Source organism: Lepidochelys olivacea (assembly GCF_965140295.1).
Source record: "Lepidochelys olivacea isolate rLepOli2 genome assembly, chromosome: 2".
Classification (NCBI taxonomy): domain Eukaryota; kingdom Metazoa; phylum Chordata; order Testudines; family Cheloniidae; genus Lepidochelys; species Lepidochelys olivacea.
The window spans coordinates 176,366,900-176,384,216 of NC_140412.1; the positions used below are offsets into that span (position 1 = coordinate 176,366,900).

The 17,317-nt window shown below is 41.8% G+C and overlaps 1 protein-coding gene across 1 annotated transcript in view; it reads right to left on the minus strand.

The window, feature by feature from the left end:
* VOPP1 (VOPP1 WW domain binding protein) overlaps positions 1–17,317 on the minus strand; it is an 86,983-nt gene that overhangs the window by 31,237 nt on the left and 38,429 nt on the right. The window lies entirely within an intron of this gene.

Here is a 17,317-nt window from a genome sequence, read left to right on the forward strand (position 1 = left end):
GAGCCAGTCAGCATCACAGGTCACTTATGAAACAATTCTAAAGCATCCTCAATTGAAATTGACTACCTCATTCATATGACCATACATTTAATTAGACATTAGTTTATAGAAGTGAAGTGATAATCTTTACGTAATCTCTATGCAGATGGAATAGAGCTAGGAAAGGAGTAAAGTCAACAAACAGGGTTGGGATATTTTCTTATTTCTCAACAACAAAAATAAAATCTGAAAATGTTTCAAGGTGCATAGTAAAGTATCTAGGAAAGGAGACTGCTCTCTGCAATCTAGCAACATTATTCTCTTTCATGTGCACTTAGTATATCCCTCTTAGAGGAATTTTTGCCCAAGAAGACCATTTACTATAGATTAAACAATTAAGACTGGAAGAAAAGACCCTTGTCTCACATGATCACTGATAAGGTGGTAGGGTTCATGCCAGTCACCTATTAACAGAGACAAGCTTTGGGCCCTGTAAGGAGGACCACAGCTTTCAACTTAAGAACAAATTAAGCCTCTTTCCTTCTGAAACTGACCCCATTTTCCTCCTCAGACTGATGCGAAGACTGAAAACAACATGCAGCTGCACTCCATTCCTGCAGCAGGAGAACTAAAGATCCACCTGCCCACACACACATACACTTTGTGTAAAATGAGTCAGTTAAGTTTGGGGTGCATTCAAAAAATCCTCTAACTAACCCTTCCCAGGTCAGACTCCACTGACCCTCTTCTCATCCCTGAGAGAGGGGAAGGGCCATCCATTTCCTATGACTATCTTGACTCTCTCCCTTCCTAGTTTACCATCTTCTCCACCTCACCCTTCCTCCCTGATCCCAGCCATCCTGTAGTATCATCCACCTTGCTCATTGTGGAAACCCCCCAGCCCTAGCAGAGCATTCGATAGCTCAGTGTTGCAATGATATTTATAACGCTTAAGTGTTATTATTTAAAAAATCATCTTCACTCACATTCAAAGCAAATAAAAATAATTTTAAATCATTCTCCTTTCTTCCTATCATTTCAATACTGACATAACCGTATCAATTATCCAGCGATTACAATACATTATTTAAATAAAATAAACCTCATAATTAATTGTCCAAATCAAATAGCCAAAATAAATTATTTTGTATTTGAATTTTTCTTCCTGCCTGTTGCCCAGGGGCTTCCCCCACTGCCAGCAGCGTGGGGGAAGTGCTGCAGCTGGTACCAGGCATAGGAGCAGCTCTGGGACAACAGGAGGCAGCAGGCCCGAACACAGGCCCAGCAGCAACGTTTTCCCCAATTCCCCCTACCTCTGCCTCCTACTACCCCAACCTACCCTGTGCTAAGGCCAATGCATAGAGGCAGGCAGGGCTCAGTGGCCAAGCAGGTGTGGTGGCCTTAGCCCCGAGGCTCCCACACAGCTCTGCCCTCCTGCCCAGCCTTGAAAAAAATTGCAAAAAGAAGCTTCTTATATCATCGCCCAAGCTCTCCCTGCAGGCTCCAAAACCCTGTGACTCGTGATCAGTTTGTGAGCACGAGCTACACTGCAGCCCCATCATGCCTTCCTGCAGCCCAGCCTAACGCTCACACACCTGGCTCAGTAGCAGGGAAGGCAGCAGGTCTTCAATTTCAGTTTCTCCTTTTCTGGCCACTTGAGGATCAGTGGATCAGGGCCAGGGATGGGAAGCTGGCAGGGGCAGCAATAAAAGGTGAGGGGGGCCTCAGTCTGGCCTCAGATGCCCATGCCTCTTCCCCCTGCAGCCACCTGCTCCAGGCTTCACAAGCACAAACCCGCAGCCTCATCCCTAATGCCCTGCTCCCATCAGCCCCCTCGCCCCCTGGAGCACACCAAGCCCCTGCCACTTAGAAGGCCCCTGCCACCCAGCACCCTTTACTCCCAGGAACTCTGTGAAACCATTATCATTTCCAGGAGCCCCAACACCCATGTGCCCTTCAGCGCTAAAAATCCCAACAGCCTTCCACCCAGCTACCTCCAGCTTTCTACCCCATACAATTATGGCCTCTGATACCCTTGAACACCCGCACACCTACCCAACTCCAACCACAGCTGTCAAATTCTGTTCAGCTCTATGCCCTGCCCGATCCTCACCACTGCTCAGGACAGGGCCTGTTGACTGTAAGCTTATGTTTATGGTTATATGCAACTATGCAAATTATTTCATTAAACAAATAAAATGGTCATAGAATCATAGAACATCAGGATTAGAAGGGACCTCAGGAGGTCATCTAGTCCAACTCCGTGCTCAAAACAGGGCCAATCCCCAACTAAATCATCCCAGCCAGGGCTTTGTCAAGCCTGACCTTAAAAATCTCTAAGGAAGGAGATTCCACAACCTCCTCCTGAGGTAACCCATTCCAGTGCTTCACCACCCTCCTAGTCAAAACGTTTTTCCTAATGTCCAACCTAAACCTCCCCCACTGAAACTTGAGACTATTACTCCTTGTTCTGTCATCAGCTACCACTGAGAACAGTCTAGATGCATCCTCTTTGGAACCCCCTTTCGGTGGTTGAAAGCAGCTATCAAATCCCCCCTCATTCTTCTCTTCTGCAGACAAAACAATCCCAGTTTCCTCAGCCTCTCCTTTTAAGTCATGTGCTCCAGACTCTAATCATGTCACACGGATGGCACAAAACTTGCCAGCTAGGTAGCCATGTGGTTCAAGGGAGCTGGAGAAGTAGGTTATTCCCTGCTGGTCATGAAGCTTCTCTGAAATTTAAAGGGCGGGGGGGGACAACTTGACAACTACTCCCTTTTAACCATTCAATGTCTCCCTGCTGCATGTCATGACTACCGCTCGGCTACACTGCAACAGGGGAAAAGGGGAAGAACAATGGTGTATGGAATGCCCACACAAGCTCTTTTGGGCAGGAACTGTCTCTTTGTCCTGGGTCTGTACAGCACCTAGCACAATGGAATCCTGGTCCCTGATTAGGGCTCTTAGGCACTATGGTATTACAAACAACAAATAAACCAGTAATAAAACAGCCCTCAGCAACTGGTAGATAACAGCACCCCTCTCCTCAGGATGAATTCAGTCAAGGAAAGTCATTGTGATTGTATTATTATTATTAATTATTATTATTATTATTAAATATGGATATTACCACAGTACCAAGAGATACCAAAAACAAGACTGGTGCTCCATTGCGCTAGGCACTGACAAAGTCTTTGTCCCAAAGAACTTGTGTTTCGTTTAGGTCTTGAAAAAGCTACTCGCCCACTCGCCAATGGCGAGACAGACAATGAGACCTGTGATTTAAAACCAATCTTGCTTACGCCCTGCTGGTGTTTTAACTTTTATGATACAAGATTTCTCTCCATTTTGGCTGTAAAATAGTTTATTCTATGTCCTTTATCAATTTGGCCACACTATCATGAAATGTAAATAAATATAGAAGTGTGTTCATTTTTTTAATGAATGATGCAGGCTTAATTGGTGAGTATAGGTCAATTCCAAAGAATTAATGGCCTGTATATTAGCCAGATTGCATGAACCATTTCTCAACACTGTGGTATTTAGAGAAACTGAAAAATCATAGATGAGGAGACGACATATATCTGCTTCTCTGACACATTGCTACTGACTGGTTTCTTTAACAGGGGGTAATGACATGAACTGCAAGCTCTGCTTTCCTAAAATCACTGAACTCATTTAGGTTTCCTCTAAGAAAGGAAACGTGCTTTCTATCACAGACCGAAGCAGTTTTCTTCATATGACTCCGCGATTAAGAACAATAGGGAGAAAAGAAGTTGCTAAAATACTAACTCTTTTTAATGCCACCCGAGAGCAGGCAGTCTGCTTGTTAAATGTCGGAAGCTATTCTGTGGATCGTTACTTACAATGTGCAAGATTTACAGAAATACTACAGCAGGATCCTCCTCCACCCCACACATCATTATCTTCAGATTCACCAGTGAATTCAAAGATACCAGGTCAGTCTGAACAATGCTCCATTGGGCACAAAGGATAATGCAACACGTTCACTCATAGTGCGTTTACTGGGACTGGAGGGAAAAAGAAGAGGACTACTAAGAAGTTCTCCAGAGGTATTAAAACACTTTCAAATAAAGATGCAATTAATTTTTTTTGAGGGAACCGGTGAACAAAGAAATCTTTTGTGGGTGGAAGCAAGAGATTGTTTTTTTATTTGAAGGTACATTTAGTTTGTGAAATCTGTTCCAGTCCAGATCCTCATCCTCGACTGATTGCTAAATGAGTGGACCTACACTGATTGTCATCAACAGAGGATCTGGCTCCTTCTTTTTAGCCAGACAAAGTGCAGGGAGCAGCAGTATAATTCTTCTCTACACATACGATCATGAGGACTTAGCAGGGTGAATACTGAGCACAAGTGGGAATTTAGCCACGTGACCTGCCACATTAACAATTCCAGAAACGGTTCCTAGCATTTTGTAGTGACTGCATCAGTCAGTGCCCACCACCTCCCATTCAGCTGGGACAACGCGAAACTGCAATAGAATCTGGGCTGTTCCAAAGCCCATTCTCATGGCCACCGCAGGCTCTGCTGAAGATTAAAGCTTCCACAGCTGAATGGGAAGTGGGCAATAAAAGCACATTAGAAGCCCAGAACAGAATCTTCTCATTGAAGGCCTGAATAATTGAGCAATGCCCAGCGTGGCTTAGGGAAGGAATCCTCAATCCAACATATGTTCAGGACAAGGACACCCATGCAGTCAGGCCATGACTGGCTACTGCTGAGTGTGCATGTTTGCTGGAGGTGGAGGAGGTGGGGACAGAAGGCACAGCAGAGAAGGCGTGCTGCTTTTCCACATGCTGTGTACCAACCAAGTGGTTCCATACTTGATCCAAGGATCAACTCCTCCTGCCCCCGTTATACATGTCCCATAAGGAGACCTTTCACAGAAGTCACTTTCATGGGTTTGCTGCACTTTTGTCTGTTAGGGCAGCAGAAATTTCTTCTGCATCTGGTACCTGCACTCTAGAATGTGGCCCAAGTGGTGACAGCCAATCGCTACAGGCTAAAGAACCAATACTGCAGACATGCCAGTGGTTGGGAATCACTGTACTGCAGGAATCTGAGCTTTAAATCAAATCAGTGACCAGAACGCCCTTCACTCAGAACCCTAAACAAGAGCTGAAAGCATTCCGAAGCACAAGCTGTTTCTTAAAAATGGATTGTTGGAATCAGTGGGAATTCTGCATGCAGACAGCTGGAAGGATCAGGTATGTAGACTAGAAAATATTGCTCTTCCACAGGCCAGGAGAGAAGCTGAATCTCACCGGCCAGATTAATGGATTTCCTGATATCAGGGCTGCACTGTTCAGTGTCAGTATGGGGGGAAACCACCTGCTAGGAAGTGTGGTTTCATTTAGCTTTGTTTGAATTGGCAAAATTCATCCTTATTTCCTAGCTAGTGGCTCTAACAAATGAGGGCAAAGGTGACCAAACTTCAAGCTTCCCAGCGACTGAGCTCATCAAACAAGTGATTGGTGACTGCAGCAGGTGTTTTGGTCATGTACCACAATGGTACGGGTACACTAAAACACCTCTGGGTTTTTTTATACTCACTTTTTAACAAGTGGCTGAAGATACTAAAAAACCTTGAATACCAGCTCTATTCCAGGTCACAGACACTCTTATGTTCTGATTAGTCTCTTTCTCTCATTCCAGTAGGAATAATAGCTCTCTGAAGAGACACTGTCCCTTAGATACAGCTGAATCCGCCAAGCCCCAACATTAGCCAATCACATGACTCAGGTCTTTTTACACTTTATATTACAGACCTGTCTGTTTCTTGACATTCTCTTTGGATCTTCTCTCAGACAGATGGGGATATTATTCACACAAGATTCACAACCGAAGCAGATTCCCTACCTTAACATCATTAATCCATGTTTGGCAACAATACAATTTTACCACAAGCAGCTAGTACTTAGTAATTCCTTTGGTGCTCACAGTAGTGACATTAATCATCATATTTGTATTTGGAATTAATGTGAATTAGCATTAGATAGCATCAGAAAGCATTACATTACATTTAAATCTATTAGCTTTTCCTATATAAAGGATACAACAGTCTTTAAATGCAATTTCATTTAAAGAGGATGCATCACTGAGTTCTTTGCCATTATGCACTAATTGTGAATACATTTCAATCCTAGAGCAATATAATTTTAATTGAATGTAATCTTCTCTTCATTGTTTCAAAAAAAGATATTCACATTTTCCAAAATGTATGACTAAGCAAGAGTACAATTGTCTCACACAGGGATCACCAAACCTAACGAACAGACACTGATAGTAGGAGTACTGAAGAGGCTCAGATTGCTTTTTTACTGCTGCTTTGGTTTACATCAAACATGTCTGCCACAGGGAAGACTATCCACTATTAGCCCGCAAGCGGACAGAAGACTTGAGAGAGATCAGTGACTGCCTCTGCTATTTCTCAGAGGGATGAGCAGCACCCCATCGTGCCAGGCTGTTGCCTTCATATCTGTCAAAAGTAGAACCTGACACATGCTGCAATGTGATCTTAGTCAATTTTCAGTTTCAACCTAATTAAATGCAGTGCCTTTCTTTCAACTGAAGCAAAGACCCTCCAGATAGAAGTGAATTGCGGTCTCAGAACCCTGGACAGTGGCACAAGGACACAAAAAGCCTTTTCAGCCAATAGGTTGGTATTATGAATGGGTTGACAGAGAAATGCATTAAGGAGTGTGTATGTTCAACAGTGAATGGGAAAGGCCATTTATTTGTTACCTATTCTTGAATTTTAAATCAATAGTCCTATAGTGACTGAATTTCTATGTTTATAGAAACCCAGCACCTCAGAGATAACAAACAGGTATTATCTGAATTTGGCCAAGCTTCAGAAAGTATGAACATTCTGTAAGTATCAACAGAACCATTGGTTAAAACATAAAGCAGAAAAATAAAACATGGATAATATTTGTGAGTTAGAATTTGACAAAGAAAACTGTCTCTCTCCATTCTAATGTTGGTGAAATTGGCTTAGTATTGCACATGTTTCATCCAGGCAGGAAAGTTATATTTACAAACAACTTTTTGAAAGGTCTCAAAGCATTTTATAAACCACATATTTATAGTAATTGCTTCATTCTGTTCTCAAAGGCAGCCAACTCTGGGAGCAACATGAAAGCGGTTTACCAGGGCATAGCAATACCACAAACCATTTTAGGACAGGAACAGAATAATAACGTTTGATCTGTTTGAAACCAGAATGATTATACTGTATCTCACTGAAGCTACAGGGGAAATTTTAGGTATGTGAATATAATCAGCCTACTTAGAATCTAGTCAGGACATGAGGACATTGAACCAACTAGTTGTGAAAGTGCCATAGGATCCTTAGTGAGTAGAAATGGCCCGGACCTTGGTTTTCATCTTATTCATCAAATATAATTTGCTATGGTCCACTGAACTTGGCAGCACTTTGCGTGGATATCAGTGCATCTCTTTTTTCCGACCTTGTTGATAGGACTGACCATACATACAAAGACCTTATAACCTTGCGAGCTGAAAAAGGCACTTGAAAAATCCATTTTATGAAGTAAATCCTGTCCGTGGTTTCTCAATGCACAAACCATATCAAATGGTGTTTATACACAGGCTTCCATGGCCAAAGTGTGGAAGATTAAACAAGATATTAATGGGTTTCAAGGACAACAAAATAATTGCACCATCCTCTTGCCTGATGTTTTACTTTGTTGTGTAGTAAAGCTGAACAAGATCCACAGAGATGGTCTAATGACAACACAACACTGTGCACATTGGAGGATCCAATTTAGGTCCCAGTCTCGTTGGCTAGCAGGGGCCCAACTGCTGGAGAAGAAGGGAGCACATCATGTTACTCCAGAGTCTAGTTCTGGCTAAAATACACAGCAGCACAGATAGTCTCTCAACAGAGCCACAGCCAAATATCCTTGCCAGAGGGAAGGTAACCATTGTGTGTGGCCATTGGGTGTACTGAGGGAGAAGGAAATGAGAAACACTGGACAGACTGTGATGAACAAGTGGAAATTTCTCTGCTAGACCAATGCAAACAGGTAGTTGGTTTGCAGGTTCACCGTATACTGGGTTCATTCATTAGACAGAGCTTACTAACAGTCTCGTTAGGGGTTAAGCAAAACACATGTGTACACACACACACAGAGTAAGTAGGTCAAGGTACGGGGGGACTCATCTTTCACAGTGCCTTTGGGAGTTCAGGTGAGTGTTGGACTCACCCTAGCAGCCATCTCTATGCTCTTTTTAACTGTCACCTGCTGCATCATCCCAACATGGCAGAGCTATAAGAAAAGCACAGGGCTTCCTTTTATAGGAGCAACATGCTACACACTGACAGCACCAGAGATCCTAGTTGCCTCCACTGAAAACAAAGGTGCAGAGACCTAAAAGCGGAATGCTGATGTGTAAACAGGTGCTTTACCCAATAATATTGAGTGTAACCTCCATGATTATTCCACTTCCTTTCACATGTGCATGGAAGAATTATGGCAGGGTAATTCAGTAATTCAAGTAATTCAGGGCCCACCTTATAAAACAAACCATAAAAAGGGAGGATAAAGCTGGGAGAATCATTCAACAGCAATGTAAGGGAAAAAGTAAAAACATACGAAAATTTAGGCTATTCACGAATCCCTCCCACAGTCTCTTTAAAATGAATATTATCCCTTTCAGGAACAAGATTCCTTGCTTTGTATGATGCTGAACTCATTTTACCTCCCTGCAGGTAATGAAGTGAGGCAGCATTGTCTACATCACTGCCATCACCATTGTGATGAAAAGAAAAATAATAAACATGGTCCAGTGTGGCCAGTGTCACTTTCAAGTACAGAGAATACAAACCTTGCTCGCTGTCCTCCAGGAACTGCACTGAATGTATTTGCCCGAGACTTGTTCCACCTCCTGAATGACTCTGAGGTGTGAGGTACTCACATATTGAAGGTTGCATCATTCAGATCAGAGTTTAAATTCAAGTTCTTCCCATTCTTATCTGAACAACTCCAACATTCAGTTCCTTTGTTAAAAAGGTTTAAACTGGAATGTTTGGCTACATGTTTCCGAGGCAGATTTTGCACCTACATTTTCCCACCCTGAGAATAAAAATGGACCCCCCCCCTTTTTTTTTTCCTTTTTACCACTAAGCATTTAAGTCTTCAGGAGCTACTTTCCATCTTCCATAATAATTAAACCAAAGCTCAGGAAAGGTCAAGTACAACTAGATGGATTCAATGCCTGATTTTCTATCTCACGCATTCACAGAGGAAGAGAGCAAGCCAACGACAATGGCTAGTGTGCCAGACATCGGTTAGTTAAACTATGACAACCCACCAAAGGCTAAAGCAGGGATCGGCAACCTTTGGCACACATCCTGCCAGAGTAAGCCCCCTGGTGGGCTGGGCCGGTTTATTTACTTGCCAAGTCCGCAGGTTTGGCTGATCGCGGCTCCCACTGGCCGCGGTTCACCGTTCCCCCCTTGGCCTGGGACAACGAACCGCAGCCACAGGGAGCCGCGATCAGCCAAACTTGCGGACGCGGCAAGTAAACAAACCAGCCTGGCCTGCCAGGGGGCTTACCCTGACGGGCCGTGTGCCAAAGGTTCCTGATCCCTAGGCTAAAGGAAGGAGAATTTCTTTGATGGTCCCATGAACTAAGAGGCTTTGTTCTATTCACGTTATGTGCTCTCTCTCTCTCATTTGCCCAGGAGAGAGGACGCTGACATGATTGTGCGCTGCTATATAATCACAGCTCTTCTCTGTCCTCTTCCTACCAACATTATTTATCATTCCTGACACTTCATCCGATGATGTACTCTTTCCCCATGTCTTTCTTCATGAATAATCATCAAAAGCCAAAAGATTTCTTTTACCCCAGTGAAGCTTTTTTCCTATTGTTTCTGACATATTTATTCCAAAATTTCAGTTATAGGATCAAAACTCCATGGGCTTCATAATCTCACAGTACAAAATAAAGATTGTATCATCAATCACATACATCCAGTACAAAGAACAGAGCATGCAAACTATTTTAAGTAAATTAATTTTGATAGAAAAGACAGACAACCTAATATGGTTCATTAAGAGGTATGTGTGCCAGGCCCACTTCTGAACTTGCAAGGAGTTTATTTTTGAATCCCATTATGCATGGTTATGAGTGTCTGTTCACTGTAAATCAGATTGCGTGGGCCCCATGTGTATTAAGCAAGTGAACATATGAACACTGAAGAGAGGTCAAATAGATTTCATAGAAGCCATTTTGATGTGTGAAAGTCAGTTCAGGGAGAGTTTAGATACTTCAGCACTATGAGCCTGATATTTATTCTACCCGCCTCTATAAGGTATCCAAGGGTAGAGCTTTTATAATGGTCAGATTTTACCAGCCTTACACTGAATAGTAAGCCCAGCTGCATTCTGACTATCATCTGTCCCCTGCAGGGAGAATGGCATTAACTGTCATTAGTATTGTGCCCTCCACGTTACCACAATGTGCCTATTTAAAATTAAATTTGACAATCTAAGTAAGGCCTAAATTTATTATAACTTAGTTAAATCATTTACATTAAATGTAAAAAAAGAATATTAAGCTGTACATGCTTTCTGCCATGTTTAAAAGGAAGTCAAACCACTGAACTGGTGGAAGTCACTGGCTAAGCATCTGGAACCAGAGTTGGCTAAAGTGCTAAACCAGCTTTTGACAGCAGGTGCAGAGCAACTATTTCTACGTTTCAGTTTATTCAATTAGTTCAGTTAAACGACTAATTCATTCAAAGTTAAGAAACCTACTGGGAATGGAAAAAGCAGGGAAGCTTGTCTTCCTCTTCCAGTCTATGAATAAAAATGAGGTGAGAGGATAAGACTGGTTAGTTCTAAAATCTTGAAGGGCATAGCGACCAGAAACAATCACTTAATTTCACTAAACTACAGATAATACTTCATTTGTTTAATAAAAACAGTTAGTTTTAAATGTAAAATATATTTTGATCAACTTTTCCTTATTTATCCAGCACATTTATGCATAGGGTTTAAAGCCAGAAGGGACTACTGGATCATCTAGTCTGATTTAAGGTAGTTTTATTTAATAAAAAATGCTGGTTTTTTGTGCATTTTTAACTGAATTTGAATGTCCATCCAAACAGAACTTGATACAAATTGCCAGTAATAATTTAATCATCGAGTAAATAAGGAATACATCACTCACCATTTTTAACATAATCAAAATATAAAAATGAAGATTCTGAATAAATGTAAGTTAAGCTATATAATTGCTTAAATAAATACACATACATATAGCATATGTTTCTGGTTAGCAAAAAGAAGCACCAAATTTGGGGTAAAGACTAAATTTAGTTGCAAATCTACATGTTTAACGGTCACCAACCAATCAGAATCAAATTTTTTTTAGGAAACTAAAAAGTACAAATGCAAAACACTATTAAAATCAACAATTTAAATAAAAGTTTCCTGCCTGCTGATTTAATTCATCATTAACATCAGTGATTTAAATTAATTTGATTTAAATTAATTCACCCTGCTCAGTCTACTGTATTCATCAAGCAATTAAAAAGAAGCAAATAGTTTGATCTGATGTGATTTGTATTTGGTTAACATGTCAGTTCAAGTTCTCAGGTTAAGTGACTATGGCATTTGGGCATTTACCTGCCATGGGACCAGGTGTGCCAACATAAGGTTGAACAAAAATATTTGTTCAAAATGGGAACCTGATCCTACCCATATTTGGATAATCAGCAGCAGCACCATAGCAAAAATAGTGGAAGCACGACCTGAAGGCCCTGCCTAGGAGTGAGTTTTCCTTCTTTGGGTGTGTGTGGGGGGGGAGTATCCTTGGCATATTTCCAATGAAAGGAATACAGGCAATTCAATAACAAAAATCAGTTCTGACAGGTAGCAATGCCTAGTAATGGTGAGACATTTTTCACAACAAGGAAATAGGGTCCTATGCAACATCACAACTTTAACGGTCTTTCTTTCAACACTTTGAATGCAACGTCTTCAATGTCTCAAATATCTGGTGTTATACACACCAATTGTGATGTAATCCACAAATATAAATACCCACTAACGAGTGTTGCCAACTCTTGCCATAATTCACAAGTCTAGCAAATTGGTGTTTTTCTTAAAGCCTTCGCAACTAGAGTCAAATGATTACACAAGAATCTCAACATTCCTTTTCATGGGTTCTCAACACTTTTGGAAATCATCTCATAACATAATCTGAAGAGTAAACATCTACCACAGGTTCCAAACCAATGTAGAAATGCTGGAGTCATAGCCACTGCGAACAGATCCATCTGATTTAAAGTACCAGTCATGGTATGGCACTCATGCCATTGGTATGGCACTCATGCCTTTACCTGACCTGCTTTTTGCTCCTCTAAACTCAGTCCATTCATCTTGCAGGTACGAAACATGGCATTTTAAATGGAGATAACCATTTACACATCTCCCATGTTGTTCAGTTTATGTAATGCCACAAATCCAAATGCCAACTAATCAGTTCATTAGAAAATTAAGCCCCTTCCCTACTCCCTACCCTCACAATAAATGGATCTTATGGGCTACTGGAAGCAGTCCCGTTGAGGGTTAGGGCTCCACAGCCAACCTACGAATTACAAAGTGCATTTACCAAGGAATGCCACTGGAAGCTTAGGTCACAGATTTCCAAGCTGTGATCTGTAAACTGCAAGTTGTCTACAAAGCCCTTGTTTGAGGTCTGTGGAGATATGGTTGGTCACATGGTGTTAGATCTCCTTCTTGTTTCAATTTCTGAGAAACAGAATGCAAGGGATTGGGAGATGAAGTGGTGAGGAAAAATGGATGGGATGGTGTGATTAACTTTTTTCAGAAAGAACAAAGATTTTTCAATGAACACAGCTAAGAGCTCTCCACTGGATTTATCTTTCCAGGGCAAGCAATTGCTGTAGTTCCCAGAGGGATGTTAGACAACTGTGAAGGGAAGGGGAAGTGTGCATGAGACACTCTCTCCATTAAGATGTGGTCCACCCTTGAGAAAGATTGAGAGCTCTGCCTTGGGGTATTGCTATGGATGGATAAAAGCATGAAATAAAGCCAGCAACGTTTAATTTATAAACCTATAATTGCTAGACAATTATTCATTTGGAATGAAAGTATCAAGGATTTCATCAGTGCATTGTCCACATTAACAGATGGAAATAGCAGTGATAGCTTAGAAACAAACACAAACAGAAAAAATACCTGACATAGTTGCCCGGCTCTAATTAGGATGACAGCTGGGTAGAATTTATGGACCCTGGATACAATTCAACCCTGGGATAAGCAGGGGGCAACTCCATAGGAATAATTTAGGTCATCTGTGTTCCCAATGGACTGGAAACATGTCACCTCAGGATGTGATGCAGACATAAAATTTCTAGACACCATTAATGACTGCTTCTTGGAGCAGCTAGTCCTGAAATCCACGAGGAGAGAGGCAATTCCTGATTTAGTCTTAAGTGTGCACAAGATCTGGCCTAAGAGGTGAATATAGCTGAACTGCTTGGTAATAGCAACCATAATGTAACTAAATTTATCCTTGTAGGGGGGAAAATACCAGAGAAACCCACCACAGTAACATTTAACTTCAAAAAGGGGAACTACAGAAAAAGAGGCTAGTTAAAAGGAAATTAAAAGGAATAGTCTCAAGAGCGAAATGCCTGCAAGCGGCATGAAAACTTTTTGAATACATCATAACAGAGGCTCGAATTAAATGAACATCCCCCAAAAAATGACAGCATGGCTAAACAACAGAGTAAAACAGATGGTTAGAGACAAAAAGACAGCCTTTAAAAATGGGAAGTCAAATCCTATTGAAGAAAATAGAAAGGAGCATAAACTCTGGCAAGTCAAGTGTAAAAGCATAATCAGGCAGGCCAAAAAAGAACTTGAAGAACAACTAGAAAAAGACACAAAAAATAACAGCAATTTTTTTAAAGTACATCAGAAGCAGGAAGCCTGCCAAATAATCAGTGGGGCCACTGGAGGATCAAGATGCTAAAGGAGCACTCAAGGAAGACAAGGCTGTTGCAGAGAAGTGAAATAAATTCTTTGCATCAGTCTTCACTGCAGGGAATGTGAGGGAGATTCCCACACTTGTGCCATTCTTTTAAGGTGACAAATCTGAGGAACTGTCCCAGATTGAAATGTCAGTAGAGAAAGTTTTGGAATAAATTGAGCAATTAAACTGTAATAAGTCACCAGGACCAGATGGTATTCACCCAAGAGTTCTGAAGGAACTCAAATATGAAATTGCAGAACTACTAAATGTGGTAGGTAACATATTAGTTAAATCAGCATCTGTAGATGACTGGCAGATAGCTAATGTGACACCCATTTTTTAAAAATGGTCCAGAGGTGATCTGGCAATTACAGGCCAGTAAGTCTAACTTCAGTACTAGGCAAACTGGTTGCAACTGTAGTAAAGAACAGTATTATCACACACATATATGTTGGGGAAGAGTCCAATATGACTTTTGTAAAGGGAAATCATGTCTCACCAATCTATTAGAATTCTTTGAGGAGGGGTCAACAAACAGGTGGACAAGAGTGATATAGTGTACTTGGATTTTCAGAAAGCCTTTGACAAGGTCCCTCACCAAAACCTCTTGAGCAAAGCAAGTTGTCATGGGATAAGACCGATGTCCTCTCATGGATCAGTAACTGGTTAAAAGATAGAAAACAAAGGGTAGGAATAAATGGTCAGTTTTCACACTGGAGAGAGGTAAATAGCAGGGTCCCTGAATGATCTTTACTGGGACCAGTGCCAATCAACTAATTCATAAATGATCTGGGAAAAGGAGTAAACAGTGAGGTGGCAGAGTTTGCAGACTATACAAAATTCCTCAAAATGGTTAAGTCCAAAGCTGACTGAGAAGAGTTTCAAAAAGATCTCACAAAACTGGGTGACAAAATGGTAGATGAAATTCAGTGTTAATAGGTGCAAAGAAATGCACATTTGATAACATAATCCCAACTATACATACAAAATTATGAGGTCTCAATTAGTTCCAAGAGATCTTGGCATCATTGTGGATAGTTCTCTCAAAACATCTGCTCAATGTGTAGTGGCAATCAAAAAAGGTAACAGAATATTAGAAACCATGAGGAAAGGGATAGGTAAAAAGACAGAAAATATGATATTGCCACTATATAAATCCCTGGTACACCCACATCTTGAATACTGAGCGCAGTTCTAGTTGCCCCATCTCAAAAAAAAGATGTATTAGAATTGGAAAAAAATACAGAGAAGGCTACAAAAATTATTGGAGGTATGGAACAGCTTCCATAAGAGAGATTAAAAAGACTGGGACTTTTCATCTTAGAAGAGAAACAACTAAGTGGGGTTATAACAGAGGTCTATAAGATCATGAATGGTGTGGAGAAAGTGAACAAGGAAGTGTTATTTACTCCTTCATGTAACACAAGCATTAGTGGTCACTAAAACAAATTAATAGGCAGCAGGTTAAAAATAAACACAAAAGTACTTCTTCACACAACACACAGTCAACCGGTTGAACTCACTGCCACAGGATGTTGTAAAAACCAAAAATATAACTGGGTTCTAAAAAAGTTCATGGAGGATAGGTCCATCATCGGCTAATAGCCAAGATGGCCAGGGATGCTCCGGGTCTCACTAAACCTCTGACTGCCAAAAGCTGGGACTGGACAACACAAGATTTATTACTCGATAAATTGTCCTGTTCTGTGCATTCTCTCTGAAGCATCTGGCACTGGCCACTGTCGGAAGAGAGGGCTACATCTGTCAGGGTAATCCGCAGGGATGTGCTGGATGCCGCTTCCCGCAGCTCCCATTGGCTGGGAACAGCAAGCTGTGGCCACTAGGAGCTGCAGTCGGCCGTGCAAATGTAAACAAACGATCTGGCAGCCTGCCAGTGAATTACCCTGACGGGCCGCAGGTGCCCACCACTGGGCTAGATCGACCACTGGTCTGATCCAATTGTGAGGGATCCTGGGCCTTGAATCCGGGCCTATTGGTCCCTAGGCAGTGCTCAGGCCTCAACTGCCATCCAGCAGCTCACCTGAGTAACCAGGGAAGGGTCCAGCAAACGGTTAGCTCTCAGAGGGCCCTGCCCCCAAAACTCCCAATTGGTGGAAACACCCTGCTCCCCAACTGGCTGAGGAGTGCTATATATCTTTCATTTGAAGACCTCAAACATTTCGAATAGAGGTGCGGACCCTCTGGAAATTTTAGACATAATCTGTGGAACCCCAGGGGTCCGCGAATCACAGGTCGAAAAAAATCACTGAACTAGAGGAATCCCTGGGTGGCTGCTACTACAGACCCCTCCTACTACTGCCTACTCCCAGTTCCTGCCTCCACCTGCTCCTGGTTCCTGTCCTCCTGTCCCAGATCCTGCTTTCCTGCCCTACTCCAGGGCCTTTTTCCTCTGCCTGACCTCTGACGCTGCCTCCAGGTCTGACCTTCAGCTTGGTACCCAACACTGTCTTTGTTTTTGACCTTTGGCTCCAACCACAAGGCATGACTCATGCTTGGAACACTAGGCCTTACCACCCATGGCCTGGTCATTGCACCACTATGGCCATTCTTATGTTCTTACAGTAGACATGAATTGTGCTTGCTGCCTCTCTCTTCAGGGCTCTGTTTGTTGACGCAGAGTACACTGCTCTCCAAAATATTAGTCTTCTGCATGGTTCGCTTCAGACTATAAGACTATATTATGGCAACACTGAACCAACAATATGATGCTTCAATCTCTGAAAGACAGCATCTTGCAGGTAGATAACATAGCAAACTGGAACTGCTGAATTTGTGGATGGTAATAACACTTATGGGAGAGAAGAATGAGGCAGGATGAAATGGCAAAGGGGAGAATGGCAGAAGAGGAAGATGACAAAGGATATTAAGGGACTAAGAAAAGTGGGGGGAAGATTTATAAATGGGTAGGGGACAGCAGAAGAAAAGAGATTAGAGATAATAGTTTCCAAGTCTTTGGGACAGGGATTGTGTCTTTGTGTGTTGTTGTACTGTGAATGGGGCCCCAATCCTGAGTGTAATATAAATAATAAATGATTTTAAAAAAGAACATATAAAACAGCAAGAAAAAAATTACCCAGTACATTTGGGGCAGATTCTGCTCTACCCCTGGTGTAAATCCATTAAAGTCAGTGGAGCTGCAGAGCTGTATAACTAGTGTAAATCAGATTAAAATCATGCTCCAAAATCTCCAACAGCCTCAGAACTTTGGGGATTTATTTAAGAACGTAGAACACACAAACCAATGGTCTTTAA